The sequence below is a fragment of the Pan paniscus genome, chromosome 12 (assembly GCF_029289425.2).
Source record: "Pan paniscus chromosome 12, NHGRI_mPanPan1-v2.0_pri, whole genome shotgun sequence".
Classification (NCBI taxonomy): Eukaryota; Metazoa; Chordata; class Mammalia; order Primates; family Hominidae; genus Pan; species Pan paniscus.
Window position 1 is genome coordinate 103,474,782 of NC_073261.2, and position 20,287 is coordinate 103,495,068.

Genomic DNA, 20,287 nt, shown 5'->3' on the forward strand with positions numbered 1-20,287 from the left:
TCTTGCAAAAAATGGCACCCAGTAGAGTCCTTTGTGCATTTTTGCCTTTTGACATATTGTTATAGTCATTGCAGGATAGTTTTATTTTTGTTAAATGACAGTTTAAATGTTGATCCATTTCAGCAGAGCACTGAAGCCATCAGCATATAATTGCATTAATATTAATTCTCATCTCAAAGAGAAAGGGGTTTTGTAATCATTTGTTATTTAACCCCAGCTGCAACCTTCCCAGAAAAGAAGAGGACAAGTTGACAGATCCATGCACACTCTAAGATGAGCTGTTGTGCTGTCTCTCCATTCAGGGCCAGAGTGGGTAGGGGACCCCTCCTATCACCAAGCATAGTCCTGGGCACACATCAAGATTTTCATAAAAGGAAAGGGAGATTCGTGGTTATTGCCGGATTCAGGAATCTAGACTTAAGCCTTATGCAGGGAAAGGTTCAGAGTTGTTGATGTTTGTCAGATGTAACTAGGAGATTCTCTCAAAACAGATGTACCCTGGGTCATCTCTGATTTTGATGCACTTGCTGATACAGTGATGCGTTTGCCAAAGTTTTCTTTTGGAGAAAGCAACTCCTGTTGGGATTTGGAGTAGGATGTCTGCCAGTGGAAGAAAACTTCCCTCACAGTTCCGTGAAGCGATCTAGGAAGGAATGAAGCCCAAGGTCCAAGGGCCCCCAGTTCTTTCTACCTTGGCCAGCAAACTGCTGTTTTGTCACCTCTTATGATAGGAACAGTGTGTCTGGCTGTGAAATTTCCATTCCTTCTGAAATGCAGAAGTGATCTACGATAGAAATCTGGGTGTAGCAGAGAGCTTGGAGGAAACAGTATTTTTCATCATTCAGAATCTCACAGCCTGGACCGGCCCTTGGGATGGTGAAAAATTTAGGCTGTATCTGGACACTTTGCATAAGTCCTTCGTGTGACCAGACTCCTTTGTGACCATCGGGGAGTGGGGTGGTACCTCCTCTCAGAGCTCTTCCCTGGATTTGGGCTGAGATAGCTATGTCACTTCATGTCATGTCAGGATTGGTTATTCTTCCAATGTCATACTTTTAATGTCTTTTCGTTTAGAGGACAGGGCAGGGCCCAGGTCTCAATCTCTGCCCCTTCCCATCATCTCTTGAAGTCCCCATTCATCAAACTCATTTGTAGCCCTTACTTGTTCACTGAATGAATGTCCATTCATCTTTGGAAGCAGCCAGCCTGTTGTTAGCCATCGGTGGCTGACCTCCTCACCTCCATCACTGTCAGTGTCTCTGGCCTGGTTCTTTGGAGGCAGAGTCCCCAGACAGGAGACCTAAAGAGACAGGATGATGTTTGGGGCTTTGATTCTTCAGAGGTTAGATCCTTAGACAAGCAAAGCTGAGTTAGCATCTGAGAACCTTCCTCCTGAGGGACCAGTCCTCTGCCTCCAGCTGACCTCTGGAAGATGGGCAATGATGCTGTTGACAACATCCGGTCAGGGGTCAGTGTGGAAAAGCAAGCAAGGTCACCGTCCATCACGCTGAGTCCACTGTGGTCATCCTGCAGGTATTACTGAGGGTCTGATGTGTGCCAAGGATTGTGTCAGGCCTTGAGCAGCATGACTATGAACCTGTGGTGCTTCCTACTTTTGGGAACTCAGCTGCTTGAAAAAGACAAGATACCCACTGGGAAAGCTGACTTATCTAAGACCCAGGGATTAGCGTCTGCCACAATTACTTGCACAGCAAGGCATCCATATCTGTTTTGATGAATAATTAAATGAATGAAGTGCCAAATGGCTACTAGGAAGGAATGTCTAAGAGGAAAAGTGCTGAGATCTGGGAAATTCGAGGGAGAATTTTGTAGATGACTCAGGTAGTCTGGAAGGACCTGCAGTTTTTGTTTTTGACAAGATAGAGAAGAATGAGAGGTCCTGGCAAGAGAGTGGCCCCAAGGCTGGAAGGAATGGAGCAGAACAGAAATGGAGCTGTGTGCGTGTGTGTGTGTGTGTGTGTGTGTGTGTGTGTATAGATATAGATATCCATATAGTGTGTGTATTTGTATATTTAGTTTTTTGTTTCCTTATTTACTCTTCCCAACCCTTGTTTGCTACTGCCCCCCACTCTGATTTTCTCTTTGATATTGTGGTCTTTTTTTTAAACAAGCTAGAGAAGTTCTGCATTTTAAAGCCTATCTTGCCTGCCAAGTTGTGCTCCCAAGTCCTCTAAGCTCCACATGCAGCCAGAATAACTTTAGGATGAAGCTCATTAATAATGTGCATGGTAAATCACATCCGCTGCAGGAGGCCTGCAGAGGGGGGCTCTGCCCCTGTCATCAAGCTTTCAGAAATGGCAGCTCACAAATAGGACACCCCGTCCCCACAGCCTGAAGGTACAGGAGCTGTCCACACAGGTGTCCAGTGGGGACATTTCTTTGGTAAAACTTCTCCATCCAAGGTAGGGGCTCAAGTGCAAAAGCCTGGTCTCTTTAGATATAGTTGCTTCCTGGCCCAGCATCTTTGTTGCATCTTTGTGGATATTCTCAGCTGGGGGAAGGGGATTTCCAATGGCATACTGCTTAGTATGAATATGCCCATTAGTTATAATTAAACAGGCCACTGCAATGATTACAAATAGATTTAGCACGAAAAGGATTGTGCATATATTCGGAGCCATAATAGCGGTCTTCTGATGACAAATCAACCGGCTTTCCAACAGGCTGTGGAGGAGCTGAGGGGAGGGGTTCGTCTCCCTGGTGGATGACCGCACAGTCTTAAAGGGCATCGCTTTCCTGGAGCAGATGCAGCTTGAGTTTAGTTCAGGTAACATCCTCAAGGCCTGGGATGCCGGCTGCATCTTCTTACTTTTCCTAACATTTGTGAACCATTTTTTTCCTGCTTCATGCTAAATGCACTTGCATCACCCACCTCCAGCTTTCTCCTAGGAGGGAAGGTGCCCACTGTTTACAGCAGGCTCTCCCTGTGATCCTGCCACCTTTAGCACCAGATTCCTGCAGGATCCAGAGGAGCCAGAGTCTATGCTTGCACCCCACTCCTAAGCCAGAACCTTCTGGTGGTCTCCCTGAGACAGCCATTGTCAGGTGAAGCCAAATCCCACCTTTTGAGCTTGTGGTTAATAGCTCATGGATATCAGTCTGGCTATTTTATGCTTCAAAGTGCTGTGTTATTATGCCTTTGATATCCTCTAGATCCCAAGTGGACAGTGCTTTATTAGACTTCTTGAAATTGGGACACAACATTTGAGGGGAAGGAAAGAGTGTCAAAACCAAAGCAAAAAACAAATTGAGAGAGGAGTGATGAATGACAGGCAGGTTCTTGAGCAGAACGCAGTGAATCAAAAGGAAAGAGTATTATTTGTAACAACAAGAGTCATCACAGGATGAGTGTGACCTCTTCTGTGCCAGTTAATATGCTTGTCCTTTATGTGAGGGCAGCGTGGCGTGATGGCCAAGAGCACAGACTTCAGTGCTTAATTGCCTGGGTTTGAATCTTGGCTTTCTGCTGATGACTTGAGTGTCCTTAGTCATATAACTTCTCCATGCCTTAGTGTTCCCATCTATAAAATGGGACTAATAGTATTATGTATCTCATAGGATTGTTGTGACAATTAAGTGAGACAATTTATGTAAAGTTTACAGAACAGGATCTGTATCTTGTGAAGGTTACTTCTTTCTAACATCTCTTTGATCATTATTATGCTCGCAATTTTGCTATAATCATGTACCCATGTGTTAATATTTAAATACCTTGTAAAATATTTTCAAAATTATGAATAAAAGAGATATATTAAAAAGTACAAAAAGCATAAATGTAGAAATCAAGAAATTATCATGAAATGAATACTCGAGTCAAGAAACAGGGCCAGGACCTTGGAAACACTTCTGAGGTCCTCTTCCTGCTTCTCCAGAGGTAACTCTATCCTAACCTTCAAACTATTGTTTATTTTGCCCTGTGTTTGCTCATTGTACATATGGGATCATATAGTCTATTTACTTTTGTGTGTGTCTGTGCTATGGTTTGAATGTTTGTATCCCTTCCAAAATTCACTTTGAAACTTAATGCCCATTGTGGCAGTAATAAGAGGTGGGGCCTTTAGGGGACTAGCTAGGCATTTGGCCCTTCTGCCTTCCCCCATGTGAGGACACAGTGTTCATCCCTTCTGCCATGTGAAGACATAGCAAGAAGGTGAATCTTGGGAACAGGGAGCAACCCTCACCAGACACCAAATTTGTTGGTACTTTGGTCTTGGACTTCCCAGCCTCCAGAACTGTAAGAAATAAATTTCTGATAAATTACCCAGTTTCTGGTATTCTGTTATAGCAGCATCGGAGGACTAAGACAGTCTGGCTCCTATAATTCAGTAATATAGTTGAGAAATCTACCTCTGTTGTTGCATACAGCTGTGGTTCATTTATTTTCATTGCTGTGTGGTATTCCATTGTGTGTATCAGCACATTATTTATTTATTCTACTGTTTATGGACTTTTTAGTTATTTCTAGTTTTGGCTATTAGAAATAATAGTAGTATTAGCATCATCTCCATATTTATTAAAGCACATTTATGCTGAGCATGTACTTAGGAGTATATTGGCTGGGTTATAACATGGGTATGTTTAGCTTTAGTAGATAGTGCCAAATAGGTTTTCCAATTATTGTACCAATTTACAGTCCTATTCTATGCAAGTGTTAGGCAAGTATGCAAGCTTCTATTGCCCTCCATCCTTACCAAGACTTAGTTTTATCTTTGTTTTCATGTAGCCATCCTGGGAATGTGATACCCTATTGTGTTCTTAATTTGCATTCCCCGATTACTAATGAGATTAGTTATATTTTCACAGTGACCATTTGGATACTTTCTTTTGTGAGTGTCTGTTCAAGTCTTTTATCTTTCTTTTTTTAAAAAAATATTTTTGTTGATTTGCAGAAATTCTTATATATTCTGGATATAAGCCTTTTCTTGGTAATGTGTGTTGCAATTAACTTTCTCAGTCTGTGTAAACTAAATTTAAACTTTAGATTTATCTTAAGTAGTAATATCTGTGAAGTTATAAGTTTGATGTTTGGTTAATTTTTTTCTAAAATAGCTACCTATTTTAAATAACAGTTTGCCCTGTGCCAACTAAAATGTTCCTGTACCACTGATGGTGTGTTTTCTCACCCTTTGGGAAACACTTCATTATCTCATGTAATCTTCACAAATAACCTATTAGGTAGGTATATTGTTATTCCTTTTTTCCACATATAGCATTGGAGGCACTGAGAGGTTTGATAACTTACCCAAGGACTCACAGCTGAGATGAGGACACAGGGGTAACTGCCTGCCAAGCCCAGCCTATTCCATCATATGGCTGGTCAACAGGCTGTTTTATCACTTGCTTTACACCCTAGATCCTTGAGAGACTCTGCATCCCCACAGAGCCTTGTATGTAGTGGAGCCCCCAGCGTTTGCAGGGTGGATGGATTGTTGGATAAGTGAGTTGGTGAATAGATGAGTGGATAGATGAATGTATGGATTGGTGGATAGATGGATGGGTGGATTGGTGAGTGGAAAGATGAATGGAGGGAGATATGGGTGGATGGATTGATGGATGGATGGATGGAAGGAGGGAGGAAGGGAAGGAGGTGGTGGGAATGAATGACACAGGAAGGTAAGTGTTTTCACAAAGGCTCTTTGCCTGGGGAGGAGCTTGCTCTCAGGTCATGCCCTGGGTGTCTAAACCTGCACCATGACCTCACAGGAGCCTTGCCATGACCCTTCTCTTTTCAGTGGCCTTACTGGAGAGAAAGATCAGAAGGGATCTGGGGAGGAAATGGCAATTCCAGTTTGCCATTGCTGGGGAGAGAGGTACCCTCTCATCTTCCTCAGCTTAGCAGCTGTTTTAGGAACTCTTGCTTGTGGAGGAAGTGAAAAGTAGTGGCCGGCACACTCCAGTGAGTTGTTAAAGCAGCTCTGTCTAAATGTCCAGAGCAGGGCTGAGATGCAGGCTTGCCTTTGGAATGGCTTTCAGACCCCTGGATGAAGACCCCTTCTCTGCTTCTTCTCTGAGCAGAGAATGGGCAGACTGGAGGGTTAATCCCTACATTCTCCAGACTCACTATGTTTGACCTTACCTCATCCATGCTTTTCTTTGCCTGATAGAACTTACCCTGTTTCACTCTAACACTGGCTAGCTCTGTCTCAAGGACCAACCTGAGTGTTTCTGTGGAAAGGATGGTAAGTGGGGCTCTGTCTGAAGAGCAACAATGAGAATCTGCCTAGGGAGACCCCTTTTGGGATTGGGGTGGGGTGGGGTGATTGGAAAGGTCACTGTTCCTGGCTATAAATCTGTTCATGAACTATTTGTTGAACTTTTGTTCATACTAAGTAAGTGGCCACTGGGACCTGTTCTCATGCTGAGTGCTGGTGACATGCTATTCTGGAGTATTTCTGAGCACTTTTCTAGGAAAGTGCTTGTTGTATTTAATAAATTGCATTGATTTATTGCTTTTATTGATCTGCTGAAGCACTCTATATTATCAGAGGTGATAGTCTTCTTAGGAAAACATGGAAGTTCTCTTCATTAGCATCCATTTTTCTATAAGGCTTTGGAGGGTGAAATGCCAGGATGCACAGTGTTCATTCTAGTGATATATTGAACACCATCAGGGTGAACAGTGGCTTTGGTATAAATCAGGTGGAAGGAAGAATTGAGACCATTTGCCATAGGCTCGCTGAAGTTTTTGTGATGAAATGAGCAGGCTTCTTTTCTTTCTTTCCGTGATGACAAACTCCTCTCTTAGTTTTCCACAGGGAGAAGCAGAAGGCTGAAGTGGCTCTTTAGGGAGACACATACCTCCACAGGCAGAGCAGTCTAGATTGTTTTAGCACATTCCACTTAAGGATTGCAGTGTGACAGCAGGTAAATCACTTGCCACTTTTGTGCCCATGCGTCTAGCCTGTCGGTTTGTGCCTGACCCTCACCTGTGACATGCTCTGTTTCTCTCTCTGCTTCCTTCCCCAGACCCAATTGAGTCTGGAAGTAGCTCTGGGATTTGCTGCATGTTGCTGGCCCTGAGTTTTGGAGAGAAGCCCTGATAAGACTAAGAGGGATGCTGATAACCTGGAGGGACATTGATGACGTATACCTGTGCCTCCTTCCACTTTATTTGGCTGGCTGCCTCCCTATGTCCCGGCTTAGGTTTTTTCTTTTTCTCCTGGAGAAGACGAGTGGAGTCTGGCTCCTGCTTTTACCTCCTTACAGAGGATCTTGCAGGCTTAGGAGCCCCATTTCTGGGAGCTTTCAATTTTGACAACTGCAAATCCTTCTGCCTTCCATGTGGATGCATTTGTTGAGCACTCGAAGCTCCTTGGATTCTTTTTGCATCTGGCAAGAAGGAATTTTCTCTCCTTGTGCATCTGCAGAGATTGTGCTCTTATTCCAGGAGACCTCACACTAGCATTTGTGGGGTCCAGGGACAGTTCTGAGTTTGAATCTAGTCTCACACTGTGTGACCTTGGGCAGATTACTTAGTTTCTCTGAACTTCGGGGCATCCCTTAATTGCTTGATAGGGATAATAATGCCAGACTCAAAAGATGATTGCAAAGGCTAGAGGAGCCAATATTTGCCAAGTGTTTAACAGCATGTGACACACAACGCCTGTTCAAACACTGGCAGCTATCATTATTAGTGAAGTTTTTCTAAACATGCATTAAGCAGGCAGCACTTGAAGTCATGGCTAACAAAGTCTCACATTCTCTGTTGGTCCTGGGGGTAAAATTTGAATGAGACTCTCATGCCTCTGCCTGCAAGGAGCTTGTTATTCAATAGATGAGACTGGCAATGAAACAAACAATTAAAATATAGCACAGGAAGTTCTATGGAAGGATGGTGGTGGTGGTGGACATCACACATCACAAAAGGAACATGTAGGAGGGATATCTAATCCAGTCTAAGATCTGCCACCATCCCTCCCCAGGCTGGACTGAGGCTCTGAAAGCTGACTGGGAGCAGGGAGGGATAAGGAGCAAAGGCAGTGCTGGGAGCCTCCTGTTTGTAGAGAAGTAACCATTCCTGCAATTCCCTCCACATCCTCAGCAAGGACAAGCCTACTGCTCCCATGATGTCACTTTGCCCTTTAAAAATTGTGTACGGGCTGGGCACAGTGGCTCACGCCTGTAATCCCAGCAGCACTTTGGGAGGCTGAGTCAGAAGGATTATTTCAGCCCAGGAGGTTGAGATTGCAGTGAGCTGTGACTGCGCCACTGCACTCCAGCCTGAGAAACAAAGTGAGACCCTGTCTCAAAAAGCAAAATGCAAGAAACAAATAACAAAGTTGTGTGTGGTTCCACCTGATTTATCTTGGCAATTATGTGTAGTATAGATTGAGCATACCTAATCCAAAGATCTGAAATCCAAAACATTCCAAAATTTGAAATTTTCTGAGTGCCAACATGACATCGCAAGTGGAAAATTCCACATGTAAGTACTTGACACAAACTTTCATGCACAAAGTTATTAAAAAATTGCCTTCAGGCTCTGTGTACAAGGAGTATATGAAACATAAATGAACTTTGAGTGTAAACTTGATCTAATACTCAAGATATTTCACTACGTGTATGCACATATTTCAAAATCTGAAAAAGTTTGAAATCTGAAACACTTCTGGTCCCAAGCATTTTGGATAAGGGATTCTCAACCTGGACTTGCCCAATGTCTTTATTCCCTGCTATAGAATGCATCTCCTACAGGCATGATCCCAGGCTGTCTGCTATTTCCTCAGCATTTAGCATAGGGCATGTAACACTTTTTCATGCTCAACAATATTAATAGTTAATTGAGAATACAGCAAACATTGAGACTTGCCATACTCTGTCATTCAGAAATGCCCCTAGTCTTTGTGGATCTCCCTCCTCTTCCACTCCTTCCTGCAAGCTGGTGACTGGCTCCCAGTGGGCTGGCTCTAGGCTCTCCTGCCTGTCAGGGATTGGGGTTTGAGCTGGGAGTTGTACTCATTCTGGTAAAGCAGCCAGCACGCCCCTCTTGAAGCTGGTTTTGGCCCTTTGATCTGGCGCAGGCCCCTTGCTCCTCAGGGTTCCCTGTCTGATAATCAATGCTGTCCTTATCTTCAGAGGAAATGCTGCCCAGTGATATCCCACACTGAATCGATTAAAAGCAGAACTTTGAACTCATTTGCTTGGAGAGGTCTTCATGGAGTGACTCACTCTGTCCTCCCTTAATGTTGTCCCCATGTCTGCCGGAAGCCCCATCTGCAGTTCTGAGGTGACTCCTATTGCAGGGCCAGAGAATAATTTGCATTTTCACAGATTAGCTTGAATAGGAGCTATTGAATGTATTTATCTACAATGAACTCACCTTCTTTAACCGACCTCTCTTCAACTTGTATTTATAGCTCAATTCAGTCAGAACAACCTCTGGGTTTTCATGGCTTTCCCTTTTTCTGTTTTGATTTTGTTCATTTGTTTTTTAATCCAACATTTACCATCATTATGCTTTCCTTCCTTGCAGAGAAAATCCTCTCCAGTCAAGTAATTGCATCCATTTCATCTTCCCAGCCCTCCTCTAGATGGGAGGTGGAGGTGTGTGTACCAATCTCTTAATTCAGAAATGAGACAAAAGGAGGAAAAAGGAGTTCAGGAGGTGTGTGATCCAAGTCTGGCTGCAGGCTATGGACATTCCAGGAGGGAGACTCCATCAGAGAAGTGGAGCTGGAGTTGGGTGTTAGAGGGTAAAGGGAGGGTTTGAACAGGCAAGGGATGGGGGAGGAGTGCCTTACAGTGGGAGAGGGAGAGGCTGCTTGAAAAAGCATAGAGCTGTGAGTGAGCATGTGTGCCCAAGGAGAGGGAGCCAGGCACTACCAGGGTGCAGGTGGGGCAGACTGGCTAGGTGTGTGGCCAGGGTGTGGAAGGAACATGCTAAGTGTGACAGTTAATTTATGTGTCATCCTGGCTAGGCTATGGTGCTCAGTTGTTTGGTGAAACATCAGCCTAGATGTTGCTTCAAAGGTATTTATTAAATGTGTGATTTAAATCATAGACTTTGAGTAAAGCTGATCACCTTACGTAATGTGAGTGGGTCTCGTCCAATCAACCGAAGGCTTTAAGAGCAAAGACAAAGGTTTTTCAAAGAGAAAAAGAAGACTCTCCTCAAGACTGTGACATAGAAACTCTGCCTGAATTTCTAGCCTGCTGCCCTGCAGAATTTAGAGTCAAGCCTACAACATAACTCTTACCTGAATTATCAGCCTGCTGACTTACCCTGCAGATTTTGGACTTGCCAGCCCCTCACAATCCCATGAGCCAATTCCTTAAAATAAATCTCTTTTTCCCTCTGTATATATTTATATCCTATTGATTTTGCTTCTCTGGAGAGCCCCGACTACTACACCGAGTGAAGGGAGGGCTTTGCTAAGTGATCATGGTCCCAAGGGCAGCCTCTGAGAGCCTGCTCCTTTTGCAGGGTATTTGAAGACCAGACCTTGAGTCAAATTCTGCAGCCAAATTCAATGCCCATAAGACTTTCTGCTCAGAAGATGTCGTGCAAAGGGAATCCCCAGGGCTCTTTAAATTAGATCTTCTGTTTGTGCAGACACATGATAAATGTGTTGGGTACAGCCTGGCTCACACCACATTTTCCACTTTTTGGGTGGAGTCAGTTTTAATTGACAAGAAGTGCCTTTACAGGTGGACTTTTTTTTTGGTGGCGGAGGGGAGTGGTTAAAACCAATGCTTTGCATTCTGTTGGGCAGCAGAAAGATTGCTTTTTCAATAAGCAAGCCTTGGGTTTTTCTGAGCCAGTGGTATGAGAAATGCCTCTCCTGAAGGCCACCACGCAAGCGAGTCCCCACAGAAGCATGCCCGAGCTGTCAGGTGCAGGGAGAAATATCTTTAGTAAGAGCCGGTCATGGAATGAGACTTCCTCACCACAGCATAGATGGGCAGAGGGGTTTCCACAAGGACAATTCTTAAGAATCTCTGTAAAAACGCGTGACTCCATCTGTCTCCTCTCTCTTCTTTGGCTTCAGATGAGCTGAGCCATTTAAAAATTCCCCAACAAGGGACCCCAGGCACCAGAAGAAGTGATGAACAGATTTTCAATTTGGCCCTGATTTGCATAAATTTTTTTTTTCTGGCAGTTGAAATCATTGAGACTAGAGGCCGGAGATGGGTAGTAGTGGGTTTTCCCCATCTGAAGCGGATTCTTGATTGGTCTGGAAAGACTGCTGGCGCTCCTGGGTGCAAGGCTCTGACCAGCAGAGCTGGTCAGCAGAGCTGACTGCTCTGGGTGCAGCTTCTCCAGAGAAGGAAGAGATGGCAAAGAGGAAGGCCTGGGGTTCAGACAAGGACTTTACAACCCCAATGGGGAGTCAGATCCTCAGGTCTCCTCCTAGAGCGGCTGCCTGGTAACTTTCCCAGTGTCCTTCAGGGAGCATCTCCTCGTCCGTGTGGCTGGTTTCTTCTGATAGGAGGCTACCTTGTAATTTCTCACTGACAGGACAGTGGGGACCCCAGACAGAGCCTGGGGACTTGGCTGCCTTGGAACCAGAACCTGGCGCCTCAGAGGAGTTGCAGAATTTCGATAGAGGAGTGGCAGGAGGTGTACTGGCTGAAGAGGAGGCCCAAGGTGTGTCTTGAGGCTCCACGTGTGATCATTTGGGCTATGTTTGGTGGTGGTGGTGGTGAAGGGCAATAGTGATGGGAAGGAATATGTAATTATAATAATACTAATAGCTAGCATTTGTTGAGCGCTTCTTCTGTCCCAGGTGTGGGCCTAAGGGTTTGCTCATACTTTGTTATCTAATTGCCCCAGCAAGCCTGTGAGGTGGTGCTCAATTATTTTCATTCTCAGATGGGGAGAGAGGTTAAGAAACTTGACTAGTTATCTAGCCAGTAGGTGGTGGTACACCCAGGTTTGAACCTAAGTGGTCTGGCTTACAGCCTGTGTTCCTAACCTCTGCACATACTAACTTTCTCCCTAAGCTGTCTCTTGGCCTTGACATCATGCCTGATGTGTGGGCCAGGCCCCGTAGATAGCCCTTTAGACAGCAGTATGGGCTTCATGGAGGCAGCTGTAGTCTGTGTCAAGAAACTTTCAACTCAAAAAGAGCTTCCCAAAGCCTGCTGCATGTCCGTGTTCAAACCTCTCACCCTACCCTGCTGAAATTCCCTCCAACCTCTCTCCTCTTGTGTACTCAAATCCTGCCTCCCACTTTTTAAGGCCTCAGCTCCCATTCCACTCACTCATGGAGACTTCGGGTAGGGCTACCCCCAAAGCAGTGCTCTCTGGGAAAAAGTTTCAATTTGATCTGGTGGGTTAACTGGATCCCCACAGTAGAAATAACAATATAAACCTCAAGTCTAGATGTAAAAAAAAAAAAATCGAATCACATAGGCGGGCTCTCTCTGTCCCATGGGAAGACATGGATGGACAGACACGTTAGTAGTGCCCTTCTTGACACTTCCCTTGAAACTTTGCAAGGGGTAGCCCACCCCTGGAGTCTGGGCCTTGTTTGAATTCTTCCTACAGGGCACAGAAAGAAGGGAAGAGCAACTCTGGTCTAGGCAAGAAGGAAAACCAATGAGTATAGAGGTGTGTGTGGAAGGTGCGAGGGGCTGGGGCAGGAAACCACCACCACCACCACCAGGGAACACCCACTGCATTCCAGAGCAAGACATCCACTGTCGCTGTGGAAGGAGGGGTAGGGGGTGTGACCCCAAGGCCCCTCAGCCCTCTGGCAGCCAGGCGGCCTTACAGCCCAAGCACTGGGCCTCATCAGCTGGCTGCCTCCTCTCTTTGAGTATCATGTTCTGTGTATGCCTTGGTCTGGGAAATAAAATGACTGAAAGCCCATAATGAATGTGGTATTGACCAGAGAGAATGATTATAAGACTAGCTACTAATTAGAGACTTAGGCGAAGGCCTGTGGGTAGTTTACAGGGGAGGCCTTGGGATCTCAGCGAGTGGGCAGGAGTGGGCTGCTGATGAGGAGTTGCTCTTGACAGACTCAGCAGTGGTGCACCTGTCAGCTCCTGATTTTTTTTAGGTAGGTAAACTGAGGGCACAGACAGAAAAAGTTGCTCACCCAGATCTCAGGGAACCTGACACCTAGGCCAAGAATCTTTCAGCTCAGCTTCTCCCAGGGTCTCACGTGGAAAGAATCTACCTACACTGGGATGTTGCATGGCTGCTGCTTATGATAACATACATTCATCCAGTCATTCATTCATTTGTTCAAAGACTTTTTATTTTTTAGAGACAAGGTGTCACTCTGTCACCCAGGATAGTGTGGTGGCACAATCATAGCTCATTATAGCCTTAAACTCCTGGCCTCAAGGGATCTTCCCGCCTTTGCCTCCTAAGTAGCTGGCACTGTAGGTGCGTGCCACCACCTGATTAATTTTTGTATCTTTTGTTAAGACACACTGTTGCTATGTTCCCAGGCTGATCTTGAACTCTTGGCCTCAAGTGATCTCTGACCTTGCCTCCCAAAGTGCTGGTATTATAGGCAGGAGACACCATGCCTGGCCCTGTTTAAAGATATTTATAGAGTGCCTGCCATGGGTCAAGTACTGGGCCAGATATGGGATACAGCTGTGAACAAAAACAGACAAACATTCTTCTCCTCATGCAGCTATGTTTTTGAGAAGAAGAGAAAGACATAAATTAAACACGCAATAAATAAATAAATACTATGTCAGAAGGCAGAAAAGACAATGGAGAAAAACAGACTGGACTGTGTAGGGTTCCCCCTGTGGCAGGTCTCTGGTCAGAGACCAGCAGGGATGCTCACAAGATAGTAAGGGCAGTGGAAGAATTAGTGATCCCACTCTGGCAACATGAGGGGTGCTGAACAATCTCTCCAGCCTGGAGAAGGGGTAGGAGGTAGAGTTGGAGGACAGAGCTGGATGCTGTAATTCATAAGACCATGTAAGAGATGGCCAAGAGGTACTGTCCCCCAGAGGCCCAGGGAGAGTCCTGGGCAGAGGAATGAGCTGGCAAGGTCAGGGTGGGCTTCCTAGGGGGAGGCAAGGTGTGGCTGGGCATGGAGGAAGTGGCATCATTGGGTATTTAGGGATGGCAAAAGAAGGATACAAGTAGAACTCGTGGGCTGGCCTGGGAGCAGAATACAGGAGGGGAGGAGTAAGGGATGACAGTAGAAGTGCTGTGTTGGAGTGGCCATGGGGATATGGAGAAGAGGCTCATGGATCTTCTCTCCCAGGGGAGATGGGGAGCTCCTGTGATTTATAGCTAGGTGACATTGTGAAGAGGCCACTTTTTAAAGGTCATTCTGGCTGCTGCAGTAGGGTTGTGCTGGAGTAAGAAGGAGCCTGAAATCCTCATGCCTGGAGAGCTGTGACTAAGGGGTGGAGAGAGGGGATGGATGTCAGAGAGGGAGGAAGAATCACAGGACTTAACATTGAGCTTTTTTTTTTTAGTTTTATTATTATTATACTTTAAGTTTTAGGGTACACTATGCAGCCATATTGAGCTTTGCTCCCCAGTCTGAAGGTGTTTCTCTGGGTTTTGGCAGGGCCATGGTCTCCTGTTTCCCTCTTGCACATATGACAACTTTCCAGGATGGGGACAGGAGGCCTGATTGCTTAGGGACACTCTACAGATGTCAAATCTCTTCCTACCACTGCTGGATGCCACTCAATCTCTCCTTCCACAATCTTCCTTCCCTAAGTCTGGCCTGCACTTGGCCAGCCAAAATCACACAGACTCTGGGGAACAGTTGGCATGAGATGTTGGGGTCAGCCTAGGGCTAAAGGAGATGCACATGATCTGTTCCTGAAAGACCTAGCAGGGAAGGAGCTTTGAAGGCATTAGGTGTCCCGAGTCCGGTTACACTGGTGAAGAAGCCCCAGGGCACGTCTGGGTGCCTGAAATCAGCAGAGACTGTTTTGGGAGGTTGGTCACCAGGGACCTCTTTGAGGGTCTGCAATAAGTGTTCTTCAGCTTGTTGCAGCCTGGCAGAGGCCCTTGGGTTTTCTGGGTGGACAAGACTGAATCAATACAGTACCTAGTGCCCCTGATAAAAGACATAGATTCCAGCCTGGGCTAGGACTGGGTCTGGGAGAGTAATCATGCTGTGATTCCAGGCCCTACTGAATGCCTCTGCTGGGATCCACAAAACAACCTCTGGACACCTGGGTGGGGCTGTCATGGGTCTCTGGGGACTGCTGGAGCCCTAAGGGTCCAATCTCAGAGCCATGCAGGGGCAGCAACCATGAACAACCAGGGCTCATGAGTAGGGAGGGTAGCCAGGTGGGTAGACCAGATGAACAAATAGAGATTCCAAGATGAGAAAAGGGGCCCCATTTAGTGACAGAACAGAGGCTGGAGTCCTGGTACCACTCCTCCTAGCCCAGTGCCCCTCCCCAACTCCCTGGGGTCTTGAATGGAGCTTAACTGAGAGTTCTCAGAGGCCATCGTGGGACAGATGAGTTTGACAGCCAGCAGTCTGATGTAGAAACTTCGCATTGATTCAGTGAGGCAGTTTTGCTGTGCCAGGGTTGGCTTTCCCACCCTCTCTGTGCAGACTTAGGTGGGTGTGTACTATGTGCTTAATTATAGTGCACATAACCAGAGAGGAGCTACTCAGAAGCACATGTCATTTTGTTTGGGGATAATAGACATGAAGGCTGGAAAATATCTATTAGATCATCCCGTCCTGCCTCTGCCAGAGCTGGTATGACGGGTGTCAAGTCACCTGGGCTTTCTTCAGCCTGTGACTCAAACAGGGGGAGCTGGGATAGGCCTCCAGGGAGATGGCAACCCCATGTTTTTCTCAAACTCTGCTCTGGTTTTCCTTGTCTGTCTACTCACATTTTTCATCCGTGGATCTGGTTCTGCCGGCCTTGCCCTCTCGTGTCTTCCCAGTGAGCCTCGACTCCTCCAGCTTCATCTACTGAGCCCCCGCTCTGTAGCAGGGCTGCCCACGCTCAGTTCTAGGGGCTCAGACAATGATATCCATCAATCCACAGTCAAGAGCAACGTGAGACGTGCCCATGAATAATTTCAATTCATGACCAAATATGGAAACCGCCATGCAAGAAATACCAATGCAGGTTAGGGAAGGGAAAGGTGGCTCCGTCTCTGCTTGTTGGAAAGGCTTCTTGGAAGAGATAGCAGCTCCCTTATCAGAGCTGCGTGAGATTTCTTAAGTGCAGGAAAGGGGTTGAGGCTTTCCTCCATTTAGTGGGGGACTACAGCTTCCTTCTCTTCCTCCTACTGCCTGAACTGGGCCTGGTTAATATCCTTTGTCTTCACCTCATCTTTTTGGCTGTGACTGACTCCCTCTAAATCAAACCTTTGCCACCTCGTCCTTCTTATCTCCCCTTTCTCTTCCTTCCCTTGTCCTATTTTAGATAGAGTGGGGCAGCAGGTCAGGTCTCAGACCAGGGTGGGAGTCAGGGACCAGAAAGCTAGGGCCAGAGCTGCCCCTAGTCTTCAGCTCCTGCAGCTGCAAAATGAGGGTTAAGGGCTAATCTCTACGGACTCTTTAAAGCCCGATGTTCTAGGAATTTCCAGAGCAGTGAGCTACCCAGCTGAGTCAGAGTCCAGAGGTGCGGTTTCATGGCTGTTTCTTCCTTGTTGTGACTTCCACCACCACCATCAGTCCGGCAGCTCCCAAATCTGCATCCCTAGCACAGATTCCCTTCCTGAGCCGTGGGACCATATATCCCACTGCTCCCTCCATGTCCCTAGGAGGTGCTTTAAAATCAGCATGTCCAAAAAGAAAAATCATTGTATTGCATACCATTCTGATTCTGTTGCCAGCATGCGTGTGCATAGCACACTCACATTCATACACTTCTGATCATGTGACTTTCTGTTTAAAACCACTCCACCAGGATAAAATCCCCAGAAAACAAGGCTTGGTGTGGCACAGGCCTTTATTGACCTGACCCCAGACTCATCTCTCGTCTTCCCACCTCCCCAGACATCATACTTCAGTCAACCCTAACTACTGAACACACCATGATGTTTCACACCTCTGTGTGTTAGCATTGGTTCTTTCTCTTGTATAGAGGATCATTTCCCCCTGTGTTTTACCAAGGAACTCCTTTTCATACATCAAAACTGAGCTTATCACCTCTACCCTGAAGTCATCCTGGATATCACTGGTCCCAGTTAATCACTCACTTATCTTTGCCATCCTTGACCTGGTGAGTACAGTCTTTATACCATTTATCAATTAGTTATAATATATTTATCAATTTGTTATAATTGGAGAGTTGTAAAGGATATTAACCAGGCCCAGTTCAGGCAGTTTACAGGTGTGTGGGCACCCCATCTGCTATAGATCTTTTGGTCCTAGATTTCTATAGCACAACGCTTATCACTTATTAAGTACTAAAGTTTCTGATTTTCATAAACTGAACTGAAATGAATCCCAATTACTGACCTGTGGGACTCCCAGCCCTTTGACATCTTGGTCCTGCCCAAAGTCAGGAGTACATTTCCAGAGGGCTCTGCAGTGGGAAATAGCGGTGGGAGTCTGTGTGTATTCAGCTCGATGCATGCCCTATGTCAGGTGTTTTCCCTTTTGCAGGCTGGAGTGAGCCCTTGAGCTGACCCAGAAGTTCTGAGCATTTATCACCCAGTATTGATGACCATGTATTTTGCCTCCTCTCTTTATGCCTAAAGATGAAGGAAGAAATACAAGCTCATGTTACAAAGAGTATTTCCCTGGTTTATCAGCTCTCCCCCTCTCAGCTTGAGCTCTGAATGATTTCTTAGTTCTCAGCTTTTCTTCCTCTGATCAAAGTGCCTGAGGCAGTGAGCACTGGGAGGGCAGGAGCATTTCTGGCTGAGCCCAATGCTCCCCTCTTCTGGGCCGTTTTAGGAAGCTGTGGCCCAGTGTTCTCTGGTCAGACAAGCATGGCCTGGCTGTGGAAGGGTCTCCAAAGGCTCGTGGGTCCCAGGTGCCCTGGATTTTGAAGGCAGCTGCCCTGCCTCCACTGGGAGAAGATTAAAGCCCCCTTTGCCTTTCTTCGTCCCTCCCTTTCCCACTCTGTTCACTCAATCACTCTTTTCTCTCCAATGAATTAAATGCAGAAAATCCATGAGCAGGATTTCTCTCTTCAAAGGACCAAATAACCTTCTTTCTATTCCCCCTAAATTTTTTTCCAAACTGCAAAAAGAAAACATGCAAACAGACTTCAAGTTAAAGGTGAGAGAAAGAAAGAAAAATTGAAGCAAAGTAATTTTAACTTGAGAAGTAGAGCAGTTTAAACCCAGAAAATAAATGTACACTCAGCAATATAGTCCTTTCCTACAAATTAATTAACCCAAAGTACTTGTTTAATTAGTGTGAGGGGTAGGGAATTGAGTAGCTAACAATATCTCTCACCCAGTTTAGAATTATGTTCACAAAAGAATTTCTTCTTCTTTTCCTGAAAGGGAAGAGAACGTTGCCCTCATTGGTCTGGAATCAGCAGGTACCTCATGGCTGGAGGTGTATTTTCAGGTGGGTTGGGCCTTTGAAGAGGTGGCTTTTCCTATGGACCCCTCTGACTCCCCACCTGTGGGCATGACACAGGTGACCTGGCTGCCACAGTGCCAGGGCAGAGGCTGCTTAGCCCTGCTCCAGAGAAACAGAGCTCTGAGGGCTTCCAGAAACCAGGGCTCCTGGCTCCTCAGTCCTTCCCACTCCCCTCTTCCTACTCCCGTGCTGCATATAAACTTTTCTTTTTTTTTCAGATGGAGTCTCACTCTGTCACTCAGGCTGGAGTGCAGTGGTGCGATCTCAGCTTACTGCAACCTCCGCCTCCCGGGTTCAAGTGATTCTCCTGCCTCAGCTTCCCCAGTAGCAGGGACTACAGGACTACAGGTGTATGCCATTATGCTCGGCTAATTTTTGTATTTTTAGTAGAGACGGGGTCTCACCATGTTGGCCAGGCTGGTCTCGAGCTCCTGACCTCAGGTGATCACACGCCTTGGCCTCCCAAAATGCTGGGATTACAGGTGTGAGCCACTGCACTTGGCCTGCATATAAACTTTTTGAGTTTCCTGCTTTTGACATGAGCATGGATATTTATCACTTCTAGAGGCATTAGGAGAACTCAAGTCCAAGTGCTCAGAGACATACAGTGCAGCTTAAGACCCTGTCACAGGAATCTTCGGGGTGGGGGCATGCACGGGAGTTATAGAGAGTTGGGGAAGGATGAGTTCTCAACCAATGCTTTCCTTTTTTCCACAGACTCCTTTGGCATCTGGTGAGGCCTGTGGATTCATTCTCAGAATCACATTTTTAAATGCCCATAATAAAATACATAGAATTGCAAAGGAAGTTAATTATATTGAAATACAGTTATCAAAAATATAAATAAAACAAGTATGTGGTACAGTCATATGTGTGCTTCTTTATTAAGTCATTACAAAGCAAGATCTATTTGGAGGTCTAATAACTGTCATATGCTTGAAAAAATCCTTAACAATCATAATATATTAAAAAATCTGATTTCTACTTTGGCAAATCATAGATATTGCTGAAACTGTGGTTTATTGCCTGCATTCATAATTGAAGGAAATGCTAGAGTTCAGTGAGAAGGTTGTGAAAATAAAGAGAGCCTTTTTTTCTCATCAAGGTTCCTTGGACCTCTGAATTCTTTTCATGGATCTTTTGGTGAGTTTTTGCTGATGAATAAATGGGTTCCTTATGAATGTAACTGAACCTTTGTGTCTTCTACTGAATTCTTCTATAATTTACTTGGGGAGTCTTTGCCACTCTTTGTTGGTTTCTTGAAGTCATTGAGGCCTGTGTTGTTAAGGGATTGAAAGAGGATGAAGAGGATAGGAATGGAGTGAGAACCCCCAGTATAGCAGGTGCAAGACAAAAAGTACTAGGTTGTTGGGCTGTGCTGTGCTGAAAGAAGGCTGAGAGCTTGTGTGTGGGGCCAAGGAATGATACAGGAGCGCTGAATGCCCCATGCCTCCCAGAAGGGAAAGTGTGGCTGCTTACGACATAAATTGGCCAAGTCACATGGTGAGAGGGAGGAACCTTAGGGGACAGGCAGGGTGCAGGCGTGTGGGGCGGGGCATATTGGAAGGTACAGGAGGTGGTGGAAGGTGGGCTACTGGAACAGAAAAACCACCAGACCTGAACTTGAGCCCCTTTGGGCTGTAGGGACAGGGTAGGGCCTCTTTCAAGCTCACCAGGATGCTACACCATGATTGATGTTGCAAGTATATGGATTGTCAGGTACACCTGGTCAGACACTGTGAGTTCTTGCTCTTTCACGTGTTCTCCATGAGCGAGGTGTTGGTGTCGTCATGTGTACTCAGAACATTTTC

General features: G+C 45.8%; 1 non-coding gene across 1 annotated transcript in view; it reads left to right on the forward strand.

The window, feature by feature from the left end:
- LOC117979007 (uncharacterized) overlaps positions 1-19,335 on the forward strand; it is a 299,614-nt gene extending 280,279 nt beyond the window's left edge. Inside the window, exons 4-6 of the transcript XR_008955283.1 lie at positions 18,395-18,461; positions 18,695-18,826; positions 19,194-19,335. This is a non-coding gene — a transcript (uncharacterized LOC117979007). The remainder of the gene's footprint in view (positions 1-18,394; positions 18,462-18,694; positions 18,827-19,193) is intronic.
- The last annotated feature ends 952 nt before the right edge of the window (positions 19,336-20,287 follow it).